Here is a 20,230-nt window from a genome sequence, read left to right on the forward strand (position 1 = left end):
GACCTTCAATGTTACACAAAAATATAAGAGGTTGTGAGGGGAAAGGAGGAGCGAAACAAGGGAGAGAATTAAACAACAGCAGAGGAGGTAGAGAGGGAAGATGGGAGGGGAGGGGAGGGGAGGGGGGATAGTAGGTGATAGGAATGGTAGCAGAACACAACAGTCACTAATATGCCATTATGTAAAAATGTGAGTGTGTAACAGATGTGATTCTGCAATTTGTATTTGGGGTAAAAATGGGAGTTCATAACCCAATTGAGTCAAATGTATGAAAGATGATATATCATGAGCTCTGTAATGTTTTGAACAATCAATAAAAAAAAAAGTTGGCGATTCATTTTGGACAATAAAGCAATAATGTATGATGACCTTTGAAATTAACATAGTTTCAAAGTCAGGTTGCTCTATTCAGTACCTGCTAAAACTACTCTGTAGAATAAAATGTGCATTACTCTCTGTTCTTTTCAATGCCAAGTACAACTAAGGTAAATACTAATGTGTAGCATAAATTTTAGAGCAACCAACAGGCCAAAACCAAGGTGTATAATTCCTATACTGGGAACAAAGCCCAAACAGGTTGAGCTGTTTGGGCTTTGTTTCCAATATAGGAATTATATTGTCAGAGTTCCCATATACAGAGACCTTTTTTTTTCCATGTGTCTGTATTTTGAGAATTAGCATCTTTCCTGGGTAGGCCAAATAACTTGCTTTAGGGAAAATTATTTTTTAAATCTCAAAATAGGAAATATAGAAATTATTACAACCTTAAGCAAGCCATAGATAGTCCCACCACATTTGCTTATGCACCTGGGCATTTATGAAAACTAGAGGAAAAGAAAAGGTGCATTTGTTGTGACAGTAACATCCCACTTTGCTTTGTAGAAGGAGGTAGTTCTGCCATGGTTTTCCTACCCACACCTGACAGGCAAGGGCATTTTGCAAAAGAAATCAGTGATGATGAAAATCCTAGTCACTCCATATCTACATGACTCAAAAAGGCAAAACTAGTTTCAGCTCTCTCTTATACCCAAATTGAAGTGAGGTTATAACTTTGTGAATTTTCAGAGGACAAGATGATGGTACTGCCACAACCACAGTTCTTGCAGTTTCTGAGATCCAAGGTTGTAAACCAAGTCCAAACCAGATATCCTGCAGTTTCGCATTCCCAGGGCTTGTAAAGGTGAAAGTTGAGAAGACTTTCCCCTGTGCCAAACAATAGGAAAAATGAATTGATTCTGTATTTCTTACAACACTAAAATATTTGCTTGTTCTTCATAGTTTGTAAAGCAGCCTTCACATTAACACATTATCTTACTTATTAATTTGAATCTTGCCGCCACCCTGGAATATGGATACCTCTGTATGCCCCATGTATCTAAAGGTGTCTTAAATATAGTAGGCACTCCATAAATACTTTTTGAATAATTGTGTATGTAGATGAACATTCTTCTTCAAATTAACCACAGAATGGATCAGCCATCACATTTCAAATGTAAAGAAGTAGCAGTGGTTTATTTGACAATTGACAGACATATATATGTACACAAATAGCATGATGCCTTAAATGAAAAATAATTAATTGTGAATGTCTAGTCCATTCAGGTCCCTGGGTAAGGGTCACGAAATAAGCGGGACACAGGGGATGCAGAGCAAAGGCAGCAATTGCAACTGCATGCTGAGGTTTATTTGCAAGTTCCTTTTATATTCTTCTTCTAACAAAGCAAGCAATTCTTCAATAACACTTTGCCCACATTGCCCAGATAACATGCCTCAGCAGATACATAGAGCTAACTTCAGGTCATTCCTGTTTATTTGATAAGTACCCTCCTAAAGTTCTTTGTAGACATTATCTACTCCCCTGAGGATGCATTTATCTCTTCAGAATGTACTGTTCCCAGGACAAGTATGCAGGAAGCTTCTTCCTCTTGGCCAAACCATGCAGAACTTATGACTTGCGATAGGGGAAGAGAACGTTTCCTCCTCCTAACTGAGGTTTGCCTCAGCTGACCTAAATCACAGCCACAGCTCTTGCAAAGTGTCAGGCCTGAGGGAGCTAAACTCTGCACACTCGAACCCCAACAATTAATTACATTTTATTAAATAAAGCCAAGTGCGGTGGTACACGCCTGTAATCCCAGCAATTTGGGAGGCAGAGGCAGGAGAATCGCAAGTACAAAACTAGTTTCAGCAATTTAGCAAGGCCCTAAGCAACTCAGTGAGACCCTGTCTCTAAATAAAATACAAAAAAAAGCCTGGGGATGTAGCTTAGTGGTAAAGTGCCCCTGAGTTCAATCCCCAGTACAAAAACAAAATTATTAAATAATCATCTTTTATTCACTCAAGCACATTAATTCTACTTTTTGACTCTACAACAAGGTGTTCTGAAATATATATATATATATATATATATATATATATATATATATATATATATATATACACTTTAAAAGGTGAAATAAACATATAAAGCTGTTTTGTTCATTTGTTGGGGCTTTTGGGGGTGGGTGTTGGTGGTGATCTGGGGGATTAAATGAAGTGCCTCATGCATGCTAGGCAAGCACTCTACCACTAAGCTATACCCCCAGCCTCTGAAATATATTTTTGAAAACCAGATGAATATGGTGTCAAGTATTTAGCTCATTAGTTAGTCCTTGATTGGCAAGCTTGTAGTGAGGGAGATGGACAGCTCTGGAAGTCCATCAGTACAGCATGGTGTCTCACCCAGGTGTGCCATGTGATGCAGGGAGAGTTGAAGGACTTGGTGTCGGGGGATTCCCTGCCCTCTGACCTGCTCTACCACTCATAATTCTGGGAGAATGCAACTGAAAACTTGGCAACTGACAGGAACTTTAATGGGGAAAATGTAGATAAGAGATGATACACATTTAAGAAAAAAAAAGAAATCTTATGCCAAAATGTGGACAAAATAATATTAAGACAGAGAGGTACCTGGATGAAAAGTAACAGCATCAGATAATATATGGCATCCACTTTAAGAAAAATAAATGAAAAGATCTTAGATATTTTGGAATTGAGAAATTGAGATCATCAACAGAACTTATTTTGTGTTATGATTTATTTTGCTCAATATTTCTCTCATTGCACTTCTTTAATTCTTCTTTTCTATTGTAATATTTATGGGGTTATTTCTTCCTCTGGAATTTTAGCTCTGATATGTTACCATGCATTATTCATTATATTCACAGGAACAGTAAAATTGAGGAAGATCAGAAAAAAAGTCTCTGGAAGAACTAAGTAAACAAACCCATTTTACTTTTTCTTTCTTACTTTTTCTCATATGCAGACCTTTATCTTTTTTTTTCTTTTTTTTCCCTTTTCCCTTGTTAGGATAGAAATTAAAACACCTGTCTTCCACCCTGGATCTGATATTACTAACTCTGTGGGTTGATGTTTACCCTATCAGAAAATGGGAATAATAACACTTGCTCTTTCCTAACTCACTGTTAAAGTTTAGATACTAAGTGCCCTCCAAAGCCCCAAGTAATAAAGGTTTGATTTACCAGCCCATGGTGCTGTTGGGAAGTGGTGGAACCCTTAGGAAGTGGGACCTGATAGAAGGCAGTTAAATCACTAGGGACATGACTTTGAAGGGAATATTGAGACCCTGACCCCCTTTCTCTGTTTCCTAGCTGCTGTAAGGTAAGCAGTTTCTTCTACCACATGCTCTCCACAGTGATATCTACCTTGCCACCAGCCCAAAAGCAACAGAGCTAACCAACCGTGGATTAAAACTTCTAAAACCATGAGCCAAAATAAATATTTCTTCCTTTTTTGCTGCTTATCACGTATTTTGTCATAGCAACAGAAAACTGATCAACACACTCACTGACAGAAATACTATATACATTCTAGTGAAATCATTTTCCAAAAATCATGCTGAGATCTTCATGAAAAGGAAATTATATAAATTAAAGGTAATGCTTTGATCATTTCTATGTACTAACAACCACAGATTGGTCTGCAAAGAAAAAAATTAGAAAATCTGCAAGTGAATAAATAGATGAGGAAGGAATTAGTGAAGAAGGCTGAGGATGTCATCAAAGGAGCAATTCATGCACCACTAACTTATCTGCCTTGCCCAGTTAAAAATACAGCATCATTCAGGGGCTGGGGCTGTAGCTCAGTGACAGAGCGCTTGCCTAGCACATGTGAGGTGCTGGGTTCAATCCTTAGCACGACATAAAAATGAACTAATAAAGTAAAGGCATTCTGTTCATATACAAGTAAAAAAAATTAAAATATACAGCATCATTCAAAAGGTTCTCTAGGAAATTAAGCAAAACTAAACCAAAATTGGACAACTGACCACACAATATACCTGTTCCCAAAGGTATAAAAACCCAGAGGTGCTTAACCACTGAGCAACACCCACCCTTTTTATTTTTTATTTCAATACAAGGTCTCACTAAGTTACTGAGGCTGGCTTCGAATTTGTGATCCTCCTGCCTCAGCCTTCCATGTCACTGGGATTAGAGGCACGACTCACTGTGCCTGGCAAGTTATAGCATTTTAAGAGACAAAATTATTTATAGAAGCAACATTCTACAGATTTTCTTTAAGAGTGCAATCAGGGCTGGGGTTGTGGCTCAATGGTAGATCACTTGCCTAGCATGTGTGAGGCACTGAGTGCAACTCTCAGCACCGCATATAAATAAATAAACAAATAAATAAAATAAAAGTCCATCAACAACTAAAAAAAAACTTTTTAAAATGCAATCAAAAATGGCACTCTCATCACCACACCACTACCTACCCAGTTCCCTCATTCTGTTCTATACTTGAATGTACTTGATCTAAAGATAATTTTAACAGTTCTCTGGAGGCTTTCTCTAATAGACTGGAGAGAGGCATTACTAGCTAGAGGTTGCTAAATTATAATTCCACTGCATTTTACTTCAACGGTAAATTGATCTAACCAGTAACTGGCAAATTCACATCATGAAAAAGAGAAACTGTTATGATAGGAGAAAACAAAGGCACACTCGACTTCAACAAGTCTTAGCAACTGCCAGAATTCCTCCACATTTGCAATAAAAAATAAAAAGCAAAGAAAGGTAACTGCTTTCCTATAAAAATGAACCTGCTCATTTGAGAAACAAAACAAAGCTTTATGTGGGTTTATGAGTTTTTGCTTCACACAGGTATGAAAGCTGTGAAATGTTTGCATATGCTGCAGCAGAAACACAATCACATGGAAACATCCAAAGGTGACCTACCTTTCTTTATCAAACTAATAGACTTACACTGTTCTTCATCTGAGCTCTTTCACATTGAACTACACTGTTGACATCACTTCTTGTATGTATCAAGGGCACCTTAAACTCAAAGTTGACATTCCCAAAACCAAAATCATTATTTATTTCACTCCTCAAAACGTGGTCCTCCATCATTACCCTAAGTTTATGTATGAAGAGTTGAATGCTGTGAATATATTTTGTATATAACCAGAGATATAAAAAACTGTGCTCTATATGTGTAATATGAACTATGCATCCTGCTGTCCTATATAACAAATTAGAATAATAAATAATTTTTTTAAATTTGGTCCTCCTCCAGAAATCTCTGGGTGAATTATACACCATCCATTTGGTTCTACAAGTCAGATACCTATCATGTTTAGCCTCACCTTCTCATTCTACCATATTCAATATTACAAAGTCCTATTCATTTCACCTCCTCCGTATCTCTCAAATCACCTACTCCCCTCTAGATCCACTCCTACTAGCACCCTAACCCACTGTCTCTCACATGTCCATAAGTTGAGCTCCAAACACAACTAAATATACACACTATGTCCCCTTCCAACTGTTCCCTACACTTCAAAGTTGTCATTTCTGAACACAAAATCAATCATATCACACATATATCCTGTTTAAAACCCTGATTTGCCTTTGCTTCACGGATCAGGACAAAATCCTTAGCATAGTCTATAATGCTCTTCATGATCTAGTCCCTACCTACCTCTCCAGTCTCAATCCATACCATACTCTTCTTGCTAGGGAGAATATTGTCCCCATCAGGGCACAATCTCTAAAAGTGACAATTTCCCAACAATTTTATTTTAGGATAATTTGTTGACAAGATAGTCATTATTACTGATGAAATTATGTTGGAGAAAATAATTAAAACAAGATGAACAGAGAGTATGCACTTGCTCCAACCTTGACACAGCAACCCCTACATGAACTACGCCCACACACGTACACACACAGTTGTTAGTTATATCTCTGCCTTCACTGTCTGCTCCAGCAATGCTCCCTTTCTCCATAGGAGCTTGGGGTGCAGCCAGGATTCAAACCCCACTTGTTCAACTCCTGAGGCAGTGCATTTTCTAACAATTCACCTTGTCTCACAAGAAGTGTTTATTATGTGAATAAGGACACTATAATGGCAAATCTTAAATATATTTAAGTCTCAAAATTTTAGAAAATTCTGGAAAATGTACTCTATTTTCTATTCCCTTTTATATGAAAGATTTCAAACACACACACAAATAAAATAGATAATGGACACCACCACCCCATACATGTCATCCGCACTCAATTACCAAAATTTTGGTTTGGATTTTTATATCTCTTCCTTTTTTGTTTTTGGATTTTTCTTTGCTGAGGCATTTCTGAATCAAATATAAAACCACATTTAATTTTACCACTACATGCTTCAATAAGCATGTCTGAAAAATTTGGACACTCTTATCATATTTAACAAAATTAATAATAATTATTTGATAACATCTAATACAAATCCAAAATCAGATTTCCTCAATTGTTTTAAAATCTCTTTTTACAGGTGGTGAGTTTGAATCACAATTCAAACAATAAGTACACATTGTATTTAGTTGTTATATTTTTTAGATCCCTTTCTCTTTTTTCCCTACAGCATTGACTTGCAGAAACCAGGTCAACTGTCCTATAGAATGTCTCATTTTCTGGATTTTTCTGATTGCTTACTTGAAACATTATCTAATTTATCCCTCTCTCCTGCTATTTCTTGTAAAATGGAAATTCATTCTGAATCCTTCATCAGATTGAGATTCAGCTATCTGGGCAAGAACATTTATAGATGGTGCTATGTCCTTTAAGTTCCATCTCATCAAGAAACTCACAGGGTTCATTGCCCCATTTTTAATGATGCTTAATATCCCTTTATTTTTATCATAGTTTGTGAATCTTCATAAATGACAGCCAAATACCTATCATAAACCAGGTATACTTATGTTCTCAGCATAAAGAAGTAAAGAGTAACATCCTACCTTTGCAATTTTTTGCAAATTATCATTTTAATGATTGCTCTACAAACTATTTTTAATGTTAATATTCATTGTTTAAAAAATTATATTTAAATATATAAAATTTATATTTAAATAAATATAAAAACTTTTATATTTACATGTATATATAAGCATATTTATTTTTCATCTGTTCCTCATATTTATTCAATATTGACTGATTGGGGGTATCTGCCTAGACCATTACTCAAATCCCCTTCAGTGAGAACATAATTTCTCCTATCTGTATTCAAATTCCTTGACTGCTGGGAAGGTGGATCAGTGATAAAGTACTACTTGCCAAGCATGTGTGAGGCCCTGGCTTTAACCTCAAGCACCACAAAAAATATATATAAAATTTTAAAAATAAATAAAATCCTTTGGCCATAGCTGCTCAACTGGATATGAACACTCAACCCAAGAGAGATAAACGTGATCCCTGTATCTGAAAACTCTAAACATAAAGACACTGAAGCAGGTGGAATGACCTAGGTGCTCACAGATTTCCAACTTCTGGTTCTTTCCCTTCCTGAGGCCTATTTAATGTTCCATTTCTACTTGGATTTCATAATCTATCCCTGTTTCTTTCTTTCCCTACTTTGTTATATTCTGTTACTGGAAACCAAAAATAGTTTGATGAAAACATTGACTATAATCTAGTGTATAAAAAGAGATATTATTAGGGCTGGGATTGTGGCTCAGTTGTAGAGTGCTTGCCTAGCACAGGCAGGACCTGGGTTTGATCCTCAGCACCACATAAAAATAAAGGCATTGTGTTGTGTCCATCTACACCTAAAAAATAAAATATTAAAAAAGAGATATTATATTATTATCAAATAAAATGAACAGACTTTCTTAATTCCTTTGGACATTAACCTTTTGGCCAGCCCTGGGTGTAAATGAAATAAGTTACAATAGTTAATTGATGCTTATACACTCAAGACCATGCCTTCCAAAATGCTGTACCCTGGCTTGCCAAGATGTCTCCCTACCTCCCAAACCATGAATCCCCATTCCTGCAGTTGTATTTTTTGTTTTGTTTGTTTGTTTGTTTGTTGACCCCAGGGACACTTTACCACTGAGCTATCTCCCCAGTCCTTTTTTATTTCTTATTTTGAGACAGGGTCTCACTAAATTACTAAAATTGGCTTCAAGTTTGTGATGTTCCTGCCTCAGACTCCCAAATCACTGGGATTACAGACACGTGCCACCATGCCCATCTTCCTGAAGTCATTTTTTAAGTTTTTTTGGTTTTTTTATTAGTTATTTTTACTTACACATAATGTCACGATTCATTTTGACATAATTATAAAAACATGAAATATAAATTGCTCTAATTCAGTCTCCAGTACTTCCCTCTTCCCTCCCCTCTTCCCTCCACCTGTTCCCTTTGCTCTACTCTACTGATCTGTTTCCTTTTTTAAAAAAAGTTAGCGTCCTATGGATATACATATACCTAGAAAGGTTAAAGTTAGGTCAGATTCCTTCCACTGTTTTGAAGTCTTTTTTTTTTTTTATGGGAAAATAAAGTTGGAAGCATTATCTTTAGATACCAAGTACATGTTATCATACAGGAGAAAGGGATCCCAGAATTAGATCTTCCCTTTTCCCTTTCATTTGACATATCAGAAAAATTTGTCATCTTAGCAAAGTGCCAACAGTTTCCTTAAAGATAAGAGAAGGGGCTATGCCAGTAATTATTCCTGAGATGTCAGAGAGCAAAAGGAGGAAGGGGTGTTTTATTATGAAAGAATAAGGTATGAAATTGTCCATATACAATTCAAATTCACCCTTCTTGTTTACTCTCAGGCAAAACAAAAGCTCATTTTTATAGAATTAAAGAAACAGCATTCAAGAACTTGAACATGAAAACTATCCACTTTTCCCCCCTCTCTGTTTAGTTACACTGCTTTTTTCTCAAGAGGCCGATTTTGTTACCAGATATCATCAGAGCACTAGGTTCTCCCACGCTATAGGGAGATTTGAGACATGAAGAAAAGAGAAGGCAGAAAGAGAGTAAGAAAGTGAAAGGGGGTGGGGGGAGACATAAGGGGGCAAGAAAAAGGAAAAATAGATCTTTGCAAAAGATATTTATATTGAAGGGATCAGGCAGATAATACCTGAACCTACCAATCAATCTTATCATCATTAAAAGTGAGACCTCCCAATATTTTGTGCCTTGCAATGTGATACAACTAGGAAACACATGGTACCACCTAAATATACTAATATTTCCAGCCATACTGTTACTTTAGAGAAAACTAGGAGTATTAAAACAAGTCATTGTATTGCCATTTTACAAAGAAACAATCAGTCAAATCTGGGATGTGGGACATTATGTGGGATAAAGGATCAAATGTTTTCAGGAGGGCAGAAGACTTATTAAAGAGTGATCTCAGGGAATATACCCAGAAGGGAGTGGGACAAACATGATTGGGCAAAGAGAGAAGTTAAACTGCACCATAGTTGAAACAAAGAACTTTGTCAATCCCCAAGGAAATTCTGGCTTTTCAGAGATAACCTGCATGAAGACCAGAAGGCTATGCCTTTGAACACTGACAATGACCTTGCTCATACGTGGTAGGTGAGAAAGAGGGGCCAGTGCACCATAGTGTAGGGCACATTCTGGCTCCCTACTCATGCTGCTTACTTGGGCCCTCTCACCCATTCATGAGCAATTCCAAAAGCACTGCTCCCAAGTTATATTACACTACTGGGCCCACCCGATCTCATGACTTGGTGGTCTGACAAAATCCAGTTTTTAGATACTCCAACACTACCAGGGCCCAGTAACTTAAAAGGAGTTTTTTTGTGAATGATATATAGTTCTCTGCTACAAAGTTTATGTTCTTAAGTCAGAACCCTAGGGATCTATGTTGTGAGTTTTCTATTTAAGTTTGCCATACATTCCTCATGATATCCTTTGCCACTATTTTGTATCATAGTCTGCAGGTCATATGGCCAAATTGGTATGACTGCTTTCATTAGAGTCTAGACTTGCAACAGATCCCTTGCCTTCTCAGGGCCCAATTTAAATCTGGCAACCCGGGCTGGGGATGTGGCTCAAGCGGTAGCGCACTCGTCTGGCATGCATGCTGCCCGGGTTCAATCCTAAAGCACCACAATCAAACAAAGATGTTGTGTCTGCCGAGAACTAAAAAATAAATATTTAAAAATAAAGAAATAAATAAATCTGGCAACCCTCCATGTCACTCAGCAAATGGATCAAAATAGTGTAGAATACACTGTTCCCAAGCACCCAAAGTGAGCTTCTTTCTTAGTTATAGGGGGGGCAAGTTGCTATCATTTGTCCCTTAGGTTGGAAGGAATGTCTTAGCATATCCACTCCAAGTACTGGGATCTTTAAAATTTCACTGATGTGGTGGATCCTTGGATATTTGTAAGAATTATCTCCCCTCTCTGGAGCACAGATGTCTTAACAAGGTCTCTAAGGAGTTGCCACTTATTGTTCCTTTGGTATAATTAACATGTTATTGATAAAATGTGCTAATATAACATTTTGAAGAATTCCCAGTTGATCTAGGCCATCCAGACTATATTATGCATTGTGTTGGAGGTTCAAACAAGGAGAGCAACTTTTTCAAACAGGGAGAAAGTTAACAGAGAGAAGTTGACCACTTCTGCTGTCCAAAGAGTTCAGGAGAAACTGATGTCTCATAGTCCTCCACTGCATTGGTCCGGATGTCTCCAACCCTAGTCTCTAGATCGCAGTTCTTCCCAGCCAGAGCCTGACTGAAACATCACAAACTTACCAGAGTTGAAAATTTGATCCTCTCTAGAGCTATGTTACTCTTATATTCAAGTCCTTGATCTGATCATTCACTCCTTCTGCTCTCTGGCTGCAGGAGATGAGAAACCCTTTATATGCTACCAAGTAAGCTCTCTGATAATTAAACACCTTCAGACTTTCATGGTCTTTTTCTAATACATCAATAGTCCCCAGCAGAAGCCTTCCAAGTACCCATAGTCTTTATGTTTCCCACTAGCCCCAAGCCTATCAATCACCTGTGAAACATCTCTCCATTGCTTTCCCTTCCACAGTATCCCCAGTTTACGCCCAGTGAAAGTTTTAAAAATTGCACCTCTACACCATACTGGGGCTATCGGTATTCCATCCATTACCAGTGATGACGTTTGTACTGCCAGCTGGCAGGAAGGTCATCCAGCTCCATAATCCCATTTTAGATTCTGCTTGCTTGAATGACCCCGTCATCAACCAAGGTCAGTTTTCCTAGGAAATAAACTTTATCTCAGAAATTTTGCTCAGTTATTTTACTAGAGAGGAGCTTCAGGACTCTACGTAAAGGGAACATTGGAAACAGGATTGGGAATGGGAGGAAACTGAACTGATGCAGTCACAACTAGGTCTCAGTCAATACCACAGGGAGCTCTGGAGCTGGAATGGTCCTTCAGAGTTGTCCCAGACTGAGCAAGAGAACATTTTTACCCTCTAAACCACCTGTCATCAGACACATGCTCTGACTCATCAGCAGCCCACGCTCCTACAGAAAAGAGTGCTCTGATCATGGAGAAGGAATCTGGGCAGCATACCACAGATCTAATACACCAAATTTCTACTATAATCAATGGCTAGGGGGAAAAGTTAGAGGGAAATTATTATAAGAGCTTGAAGAGGCCAAATGACCAAAAGTAGTGTGAGCATTTTAACTTTGATCCTAGTCCACACAAACCAGCTATAAAAAGGCATCTTTAAGGTTACTGGAGAAATTTTTATGCAGACTTAGCAAATTAGATGACTTGACAAAATTGTTATGAATTGTGTTTCATGAGATAATGTGGTTATGTAAAAAGACTTTTTGTCCACTTGAAATGCATACTGAAATAAAGGCACAATTTGCATGACATTATATCAGGAAAATACTGGAGGAGAAGAACAGATGTAACAAGATTGTTGATCATTGTTGAAGCTGAGTGATGGGTGATCAATATCAATACTGTCGTAATCTCTACATTTGCTTATAATTTCTACAGTAAAAATATTTAAGGACATGTGATAGGTAATTGTGGTGTGCCACTAACCATTGCTCATAAACACCACAATATCCACTGTTGCCTAGGATCCCTTTCATGTTTTCTACAAATATAGAAACGAGGCCCCAATTTAAAATAGTAGATATGAGTTGTAGGGAGCTTCTCTTTAGAACACAACTGGAACCATCAAAAGCTATTAATGACAGAGAAGTTTTGTATACATTAAATTATACTTAGAACCTAGCACACTCAGTAGTGTGCTGGATCTATGAATCCAGTGTAGATAGTGAATAAATGTTTGTGAAAATTAAAATACAAGAACTGCTCCATGGGTTCTCCTTCCTGTCACCATCCACCACGGCCTTAGTTTATGTCTATCCTTTAGATTCTCTGAATTCCATCAGAAACTGTGCCTAATGGATAGAGTCATGAGCTCTTGCTATCTTCTTTTTGGCTTTATATGAACACTAGTGTTTCATATATAACTATTATTGCTAAATAATAACCTCCTTCTCTAAAAAAACACAATCCCCCTTCAAAATGGGTGTTCCACACAAATGAAATGTTAAAGAAGAGCAGTAATAGGTAAAACATGTTTCAGAGAAAGCAAGACAGCAGGAAGTTGGGGAGGGGAAATCTGAGCTCCACTGCAACTGGGTAGAAAAACAGGGAGGAGGGAAAAAGTGAAATCAGGACAGATTCAAAAACCCTGAGGACCCGTGGGGAAAAAAGTGTCAGACTTCTGGCCAAGAACTGAAATGTACATCTGCAAAATATGTATAGCCAAGCAACTAACCACTTCAACCTCCCAATATCCTTTCTCTAGGCCCCTTAAGAGCTGACCTCCCACACCTTCCAGGCCCCACCCCTTTCCCCAGCAAAGTCCAAAATCAGCAATCAGTGTTGACATCAATGCAAAAAGGGCTTAGAGCCCCAGGTAAAACAAAAGATGCCTGCAAAAAAGGCAAATGAGAAAGGAACTCAAGGAAAGTTCACGATGGAAAAATAATCACAGGCAAAACAAACATCCACAGAGAGGAGAAAGAGGGAAACCAAAGAGACAAGATCAGCCAGAAAAAATAAGAACAAAAACAACAAGAAAAGCCAAGAACACAGGAAAAAAAGCAGGGGGGTGGGGTGGGGTGGGGGTGGAATGGGCTAAAATAAAATAACAGGCACAATCCTTTACAGAAAAGTAGAAAAACTCAGGGACAGCATTAGCATTTGGGGCACAGGACTAAAAGATTTTTTACATAACGTTTTGCCTCACGTATTCTTCACACTCTCCATTTTGCAGAGATGAAAACGGAGGCTTAAGGAGTTATTTTCAAAGATCACACAGATTAAGAATGGCGGAGCTGAATTTAAACACAGTTCTGCAGACTTCAAAACTCATTCTGTCTTGCAAACTATTATTGGGTTTGAGAAATAGGACTTCTAAATTTGGTTGGTTATATTCATTAATACTAATAACCATATGCTAAACTATTTCCTAAACTTGGATAATTTTGGGTATGTGTGTGGTGCTGAGGATCAAACCCAGGGCTTTGTGCATGGTAAGCACTCTATCACTGAACTACACACCCAATCCTTGGACAATTTCTTAAAATAAATCCTGAATGTTTTCATTCTTTCAAGAACATAATCCTTCCTACCCCATTCTGGAATCTCTCTCACATGAATAAACCATCTAACAGATCCAAGCAGCTAAGGTAAAAGAGATAACACTGCCCACTTGCTCAATTGATTCTAAAGCTACCCAACAAATACTCTGCCAGGGTCAGTCAGAGAAGGGCTAGTTACAGGGATAAGTGGGAAAAGTCTGAGGAAGCATGTGACTGAAACTGTCTCCAATATGAAAACATTTGAACTGATAACAAAAAGTAGCTACAATGCATGTGTGGGATCTGGTGTGTGTTAGAGGGCCTGAATAATATATACCTCATATCCCCATCAGATCACAAGCTGCTAGAAAGAAGATGTCACATACTGTCTTGTCCAAAGCAGGTTCTTTGATACCTTATACTTCAAAGCTACTCAAAAATTATTCAGATAACTGAATGAATACGGGATCTTAGAGCCTTGTGAATTTAGGTTGTATCAAGATATCTTTTCATGTGCTGGGGATGTAGCTCAATGGTACAGCACTTGCCTAGCATGCCCAAAGCCCTGGTTTGATCCCCAGCACTACAAAAATAAATAAATACATAATCAGGATGACATACATAAATATCAGAACTAAAGTAGCTCCTTGTTTAACATGAAGGAGAGAAGTGCTGAGTTCTCAGGGGATATCAGAAAGAAGGGCTAACCTGACAGAAATTACAGAGTATTGGTTTTTCTTTATCTCTTTGGTTTCTTCGCATCTAACTTTTCAGTTTTCTCATTCATCAGGGTTCTTATTCCACATTAAGTCATAACAGACACATAAAGAGGATATAGAGTTTGTGCAGAGAAAATGGCTACCAAGTCTGGTCTTCCAGTGGGAATTCTTGAGCCTGCAGAAGTTTGAATCACTTCACAAAGAACTCCTTCTCCAACATGACTTTACAGGCCCCTTGGATTTACTGGTTGGGCTCTGAATACAGTGTTGATTTTTCTGGTTTATAAAGCCAAGCAGAGTTCCTGCTGCCAGACAGGTGTATTTGTTTTTGAATGATAAGGACACTCACTTGCTCTTGATTTAGGCTAATAATAAACACTTCGGACATCATTCTAAGTCTGAACGAGGAAAGAATTAAAAAAAAAAAAAACCTCCAGCAACAAAGTCTGTTAATAGAATCCTATTCCTTCCAGAACATACAGCCATATACTAGAGCTGGGTGCTTGCTGGCTGAGCCTTCTGTCAAGCAAACCTTCTAAATATTATCTTTCAAAGCCCTCCCCCACCAACAGAGTCCTGAAAGAAATAGATACTTCAAGAGTCAGAAGAAATCAAATAATAAAAAATAGTATATTGGCCCCAAAGAGATATCATAGCAATGTGAAGAGGGATCCAGGAGACCAAAAGAGGAAGGGACTGGACACCAATGTGATAGTCCTTCCTTGCCTCATGTTGACAGAGTTTGAGCCTCTAACATCAGTTTTCTTCTTTCTAGCAGCTTCTTCTCAACCAATCTCACTATTGTTTATGTGCTGATGTTTTTTAATTTATATATGACAGAAGAATGCATTACAATTCTTATTACATATATAGAACACAATTTCTCATGTCTCTGGTTGTATACATAGTTTATTCACACCAATTCATGTCTTCATACATGTATTTTGGATAATAATGATCATCACATTCAACCATCATTAAGTACCCCATGTCCCCTCCCTTCCCCTCCCACCCCTCTGCCCTATCTAGAGTTCATCTATTCCTCCCATGCTCCCTCTCCCTACCCCACTATGAATCAGCCTCCTTATATCAAAGAAAACATTTGGCATTTGGATTTTGGGGATTGGCTAACTTCACTTAGCACTATCTTCTCTAACTCCATCCATTTACCTGCTGTTTTTTTTAACCACTGCTAAACACTCAACAGGAGCTTGCTCTGGCTGGAATCTGATGAGACTGGGCACCATGGCCTCAGGTTGGCTCCCTTGCAGCTTGAAATACTTGCACTTCTTTGGGTACAACAGGAACAGCTCAGCCCCAGCTGGGGTGAAGGGGTGGAAGATAAAGGTAGTCTCAGGACTGTCTAGGATTGCCCTTTGGCATTGGCCAGAAGTAAGGATTGGGTTTCTTAGTGGAACACCAATTCTGAGAGTTTGACAGCAACCACAGAAAAAATGGTGCAGAAAAATTGGCATGAAAGAGTGCTTGTGTCATTGGGCGTGTGACTCTACCCTGAGGATTTTAAAGTGTCTACAAATCAAATTAACCCTCCCATTTCTCCAACTGTACATTGTTTTAGTTCCCAAAATAATTTTCCTCTGGAATACTTATACCTTTATCTTCCCCACCCGCCAGTACTTGAAGAGAATTATTGTCTTTTGAAAGTGAGAAATTGGGCTGGGGTTGTGGCTCAGTGGTAGAGAGCTCGCCTAGCATGCATGAGGCACTGGGTTAGATCCTCAGCACCACATAAATGTAAAATAAAGATATTGTGTCCACCTAAAATTAAAAAGTAAATGTTTTTTAAATGAAAAATTATTTCTAAATTTTTACTTCTAATTCTAGATGGCAAATACATGTGTATTTATTTTAAAAACACTCCTCTGATGTCAAATTATGGGTAAGAAACAAGGAAAGAAAAACAGAAAGAAGGGCTAAATTGACAGCCAGGACTAACCTGAAGAACTTAAAATTTTTACACAATCTGGCTCTTTTTCTTAAACTGAGGACACAGAAAAATTACTATCCAGAAAATTAAACTTATGTTGACAGAGACATGCCTTTCTTGGACAACAGTTTTGTGTATAAAGAGTATGATGTGTTGTTCTGGAGGTGATTACTAAAGTGGTCTGATCTTTAATGAAGAAACTATGAGGTCACCCCCTATTCTAGGCATAGTTTCTTCATGGATTCCTCATCTTTTTTCTTCATAAATCATATTTATTTTCAGTATATTTATCATACTAATATGGTACAATTAAATATCCAGATAGAAATATCTCCTTGAGATACATGTTGGCCCTGCACAGTGGATCACACCTAAAATCCCAGCTACCGAAGAAGATGAAGCAGGAGGATCACAAGTTCCAGGCCAGCTTGGGCAACTTAGCAAGACTCTGTCTCAAAATACATGGAAATAGAAAAGTCTGGGGATGTAGCTCAGTACCAGAGTGACCCTGAGTTCAATTCCAAGTACTCACCCCACCAAAAAAAAAATTGCCAAATATGTCTTTTGGATAAATTCCTATTTTTCTCATGAAATGGGCCTCTTCACCATTTTGCTCTAAGCCTTTACCCTTTGGCCTGTTGTTCCTTTTTTTTCCTTCAACCTGTCTGGAATGCAAATATGAGGCCTAGAACTATAGCAGCCATCTTGTCACCCTAAGGTGACCAAAAGGAAGATGACGGTAATGTGGAAAAAAAAATTAAAGAACTGGGGGTGCAGCTCAGTTTTATAGAACTTATTTTCCACATGTGAGGCCCTGGGTTTGATCCTCAGCAACCTAACCTCCCCCACAAAAATGGAATTGCCCTTAAGGAAAACAAACAATGTCCTATAAGATCTAAACCTTGTAGAAGAGTTTTCTTTAGTTTATAACTGAAAGCATATGGAACTGAGTTGATGGATTCTGCCACCTTCCAGAAAACTTGTTCCTGCGATAGCAAGAGGCATTACCAGCCTCATACCATCCACTGATGATGCCCTAATCAAAACTTAAGCTGCCAAGGAAATAAGTCATGTGCCACGTTTCCCACACCCAACTGATGGACAAGTCCTAGATTGTGAGGTTGACTATTTCTTTCGTTTTCTTCAAATCCTTATTCCTAAAGAAATATATTATTTTTTTCAGATCTTAGGGCTATGTCCAATTCTCTCAGACTAGGCAAACTTGCTACCTTTACCCCCTAGAGAATTACCCAAACATTGGGCCAAACAAACTGAATATAGTCTATGAATTCTGGTAATAATAGACATGAAGTTTTTTCAAGAACTAAATCTTCCTCTGCCTGTAGAAATGTCTGGAGACTCTAAAAGAAGAATACTGGCCTTCCTATTAGGTAGGGGGACTGAGAGAAAAGACATGTTTTTTTTTTCCTGTAAGCCTTCAAAGGATAATTTAAGTAAATAATGTTCAGCTAGTTACTCTAGATAAAAATCCCTCACCTTGGTGTTGCTAAAGTGCAAACCAAGACAGAACAAATTTTCCCTACTCTTAGTCCCCAGGCCTCAGCTTTGTACTGGGCCCCAAAATATTTTCTGTTTTGGAAACCCCAAACCATGCAAAACTCAGTAGATCTGGGGTTTGAACATATGAATAAAACAAGCCAAGTTTCCGCCTGACCTTGGCTAACCTTGAAATAAATTGTTCTTTCAGTGCTGGTCTGGCCAAGAGTAAAGCTTGTGGTTTCATCTTGGTTTTTACCACAAAACTTTGTAATGAAACAGTAAGAACCCACTGAGATTTGTGCTTCCATTCCTGTCTTGTTTCAAGTTCTTTTTGTAAAACCTGGCTGGTTCAATAGCATATGACTATGTAGCTCTGTGATTTCTCTTCTCTTCTACATGGGCTCAGAACCAAATTCCTACCAGTATTTTTTGAAAGCCCAGTGATTAAAACACAGACTAGCATTAAAATACATTCAGTATAAAATCAGGAAGATTCCACAGATCTGGTACAAACCTTCATGATACCACTATTTGACCAACTATAACAACAACTCAAGTAATTTGAAGAACATGGTAAAAGAAGTTGCTGGGAGTTAGGTATTATGGGGAAGGGAACCCAAGAATTGAAAAACGTTGCCCCAGAGTAAATGCACAAGAAACACACCAAACTGGTGTAGCATCCTGAGAGATCCCCCAGTATAGAATAGTTCCATATTTTTCAGCTCACACACCTAAGTTAAATCAGGAAATATATGTAGAGAGAGGCCAAAACCTTGAATGCGCAATCATTAGCAAGAACAGAGTATCTCAATCTCATGTGCTGGCTATGCCATTACAGGTATAAGAAAGGAATATCTCCATTTCAATTCTAGTTTGGCATAAATGTTGGTAAAGACAAGAGTGGCAAATGTCATATGATATCATACAAAATAAATTGTTGTTGACTAAAAATCTTTGGAAATATCTCACCAAGCACCCATCATTTTTTCATAAAATACCCAAGTTCAACACCATTGTGTTATTAGGGTCCTGAGCTAGACATAACCAGATATAAAAACAGAAAGCTCTAAGGGCCTTGAGCTCCTTCCAAATCTGAATCCTGTTTTGTAGGCTTAAAAATTTAGCCACAAAAACCCATTTACCAACCTTGGAACAAAGAAAGAGAATTTTTGCTTTATCCCAGCAGACTCTTTTGTGAATTATGTATGATGTTTTTCAGAGACAGAAAAAAGAAATCAGGGCAAGAGAGATATATGCTATTAGCTACTGTAAAATCCTCAAAGCAGAAAACAAGTCTCAATATCTCAAGAATATATAAGAATAATCTTTGAAAAAGGGATAATGTAGGTACCAACTCTTGGAACTTTAAATTTCTGCAAAAGTGACCCAAAGAGGAAGAGAATAAATCATTCCATTCCCAGGGTACCTTTCCTTCCACCTCTCCCACAAATTGCAATGCATTTTTCCTGTCCTTCCCAAGGCCAATCTGGAAGAAACTTCACGAACATCTTAATTGTCTAAAATGTGTATCTATTTCCCCTAAAGAGCCTTTCTTTCTTCTTGCCCTCAATGGAATTTGTAAGTTGCTCAGATGTGTCTGTAAATCCCCATATGCACTGAATTCCTCCCACAGGCCAAGCTACATGCTCCCTAGGGAGGTTCTGTATGGTAAGAAGCCACCTACCAACTGCCTATGTCACCAACATATAAAACTCAGTGAGCTCATAATGTAAACAGAAGACTATTGATTATATTTTTGGCACTGGTGAGCTTATAAACAATAGGTCAGTGGAATATTTTTGCATTAAGTTTGTTTCCTGACTATATTTTCCTTATAAATCTGCCCACTTTCTCAAAGATCACATCACTTGTTAGGCATTACAGCTGTGCTGTGGCCCAAAATCAAATGAGTGTTCTTGGGCATTTTCCCATTAAAAGCTGCAAATGACTCACCATTCTTGAGTCAAGGTACAGGAAAGTTTTTGTGTACAGCATCCAGCAGGTGGCACTCATGTCCAAGGCTACACAGAGTTTTCCTAAATCCTTGTTCACAAAAAATATTTGTTACTACTCAGTAAATAGTAGACAGATACCTTTTTAGTAAGAGCTATGAATTTTACTCCTACTATCTTCTTAAGTGAAGATTTGACATTGGATA

General features: G+C 37.9%; 1 protein-coding gene across 2 annotated transcripts in view; it reads left to right on the forward strand.

Moving 5' to 3' along the window:
* LOC143388433 (uncharacterized) overlaps nucleotides 1-20,230 on the forward strand; it is a 64,524-nt gene that overhangs the window by 34,853 nt on the left and 9,441 nt on the right. Inside the window, exons 3-4 of one of the 2 annotated variants that reach the window (XR_013089999.1) lie at nucleotides 3,207-3,255; nucleotides 3,651-3,731. The exons of the other annotated variant lie outside the window; for it this stretch is intronic. The gene's annotated coding sequence lies outside the window, so the exon portion shown is untranslated. Of the gene's footprint in view, nucleotides 1-3,206; nucleotides 3,256-3,650; nucleotides 3,732-20,230 lie in introns of those variants that run through there. 2 annotated transcript variants of the gene reach the window in all.

Source organism: Callospermophilus lateralis, unplaced genomic scaffold, assembly GCF_048772815.1.
Source record: "Callospermophilus lateralis isolate mCalLat2 unplaced genomic scaffold, mCalLat2.hap1 Scaffold_193, whole genome shotgun sequence".
Lineage (NCBI taxonomy): Eukaryota > Metazoa > Chordata > Mammalia > Rodentia > Sciuridae > Callospermophilus > Callospermophilus lateralis.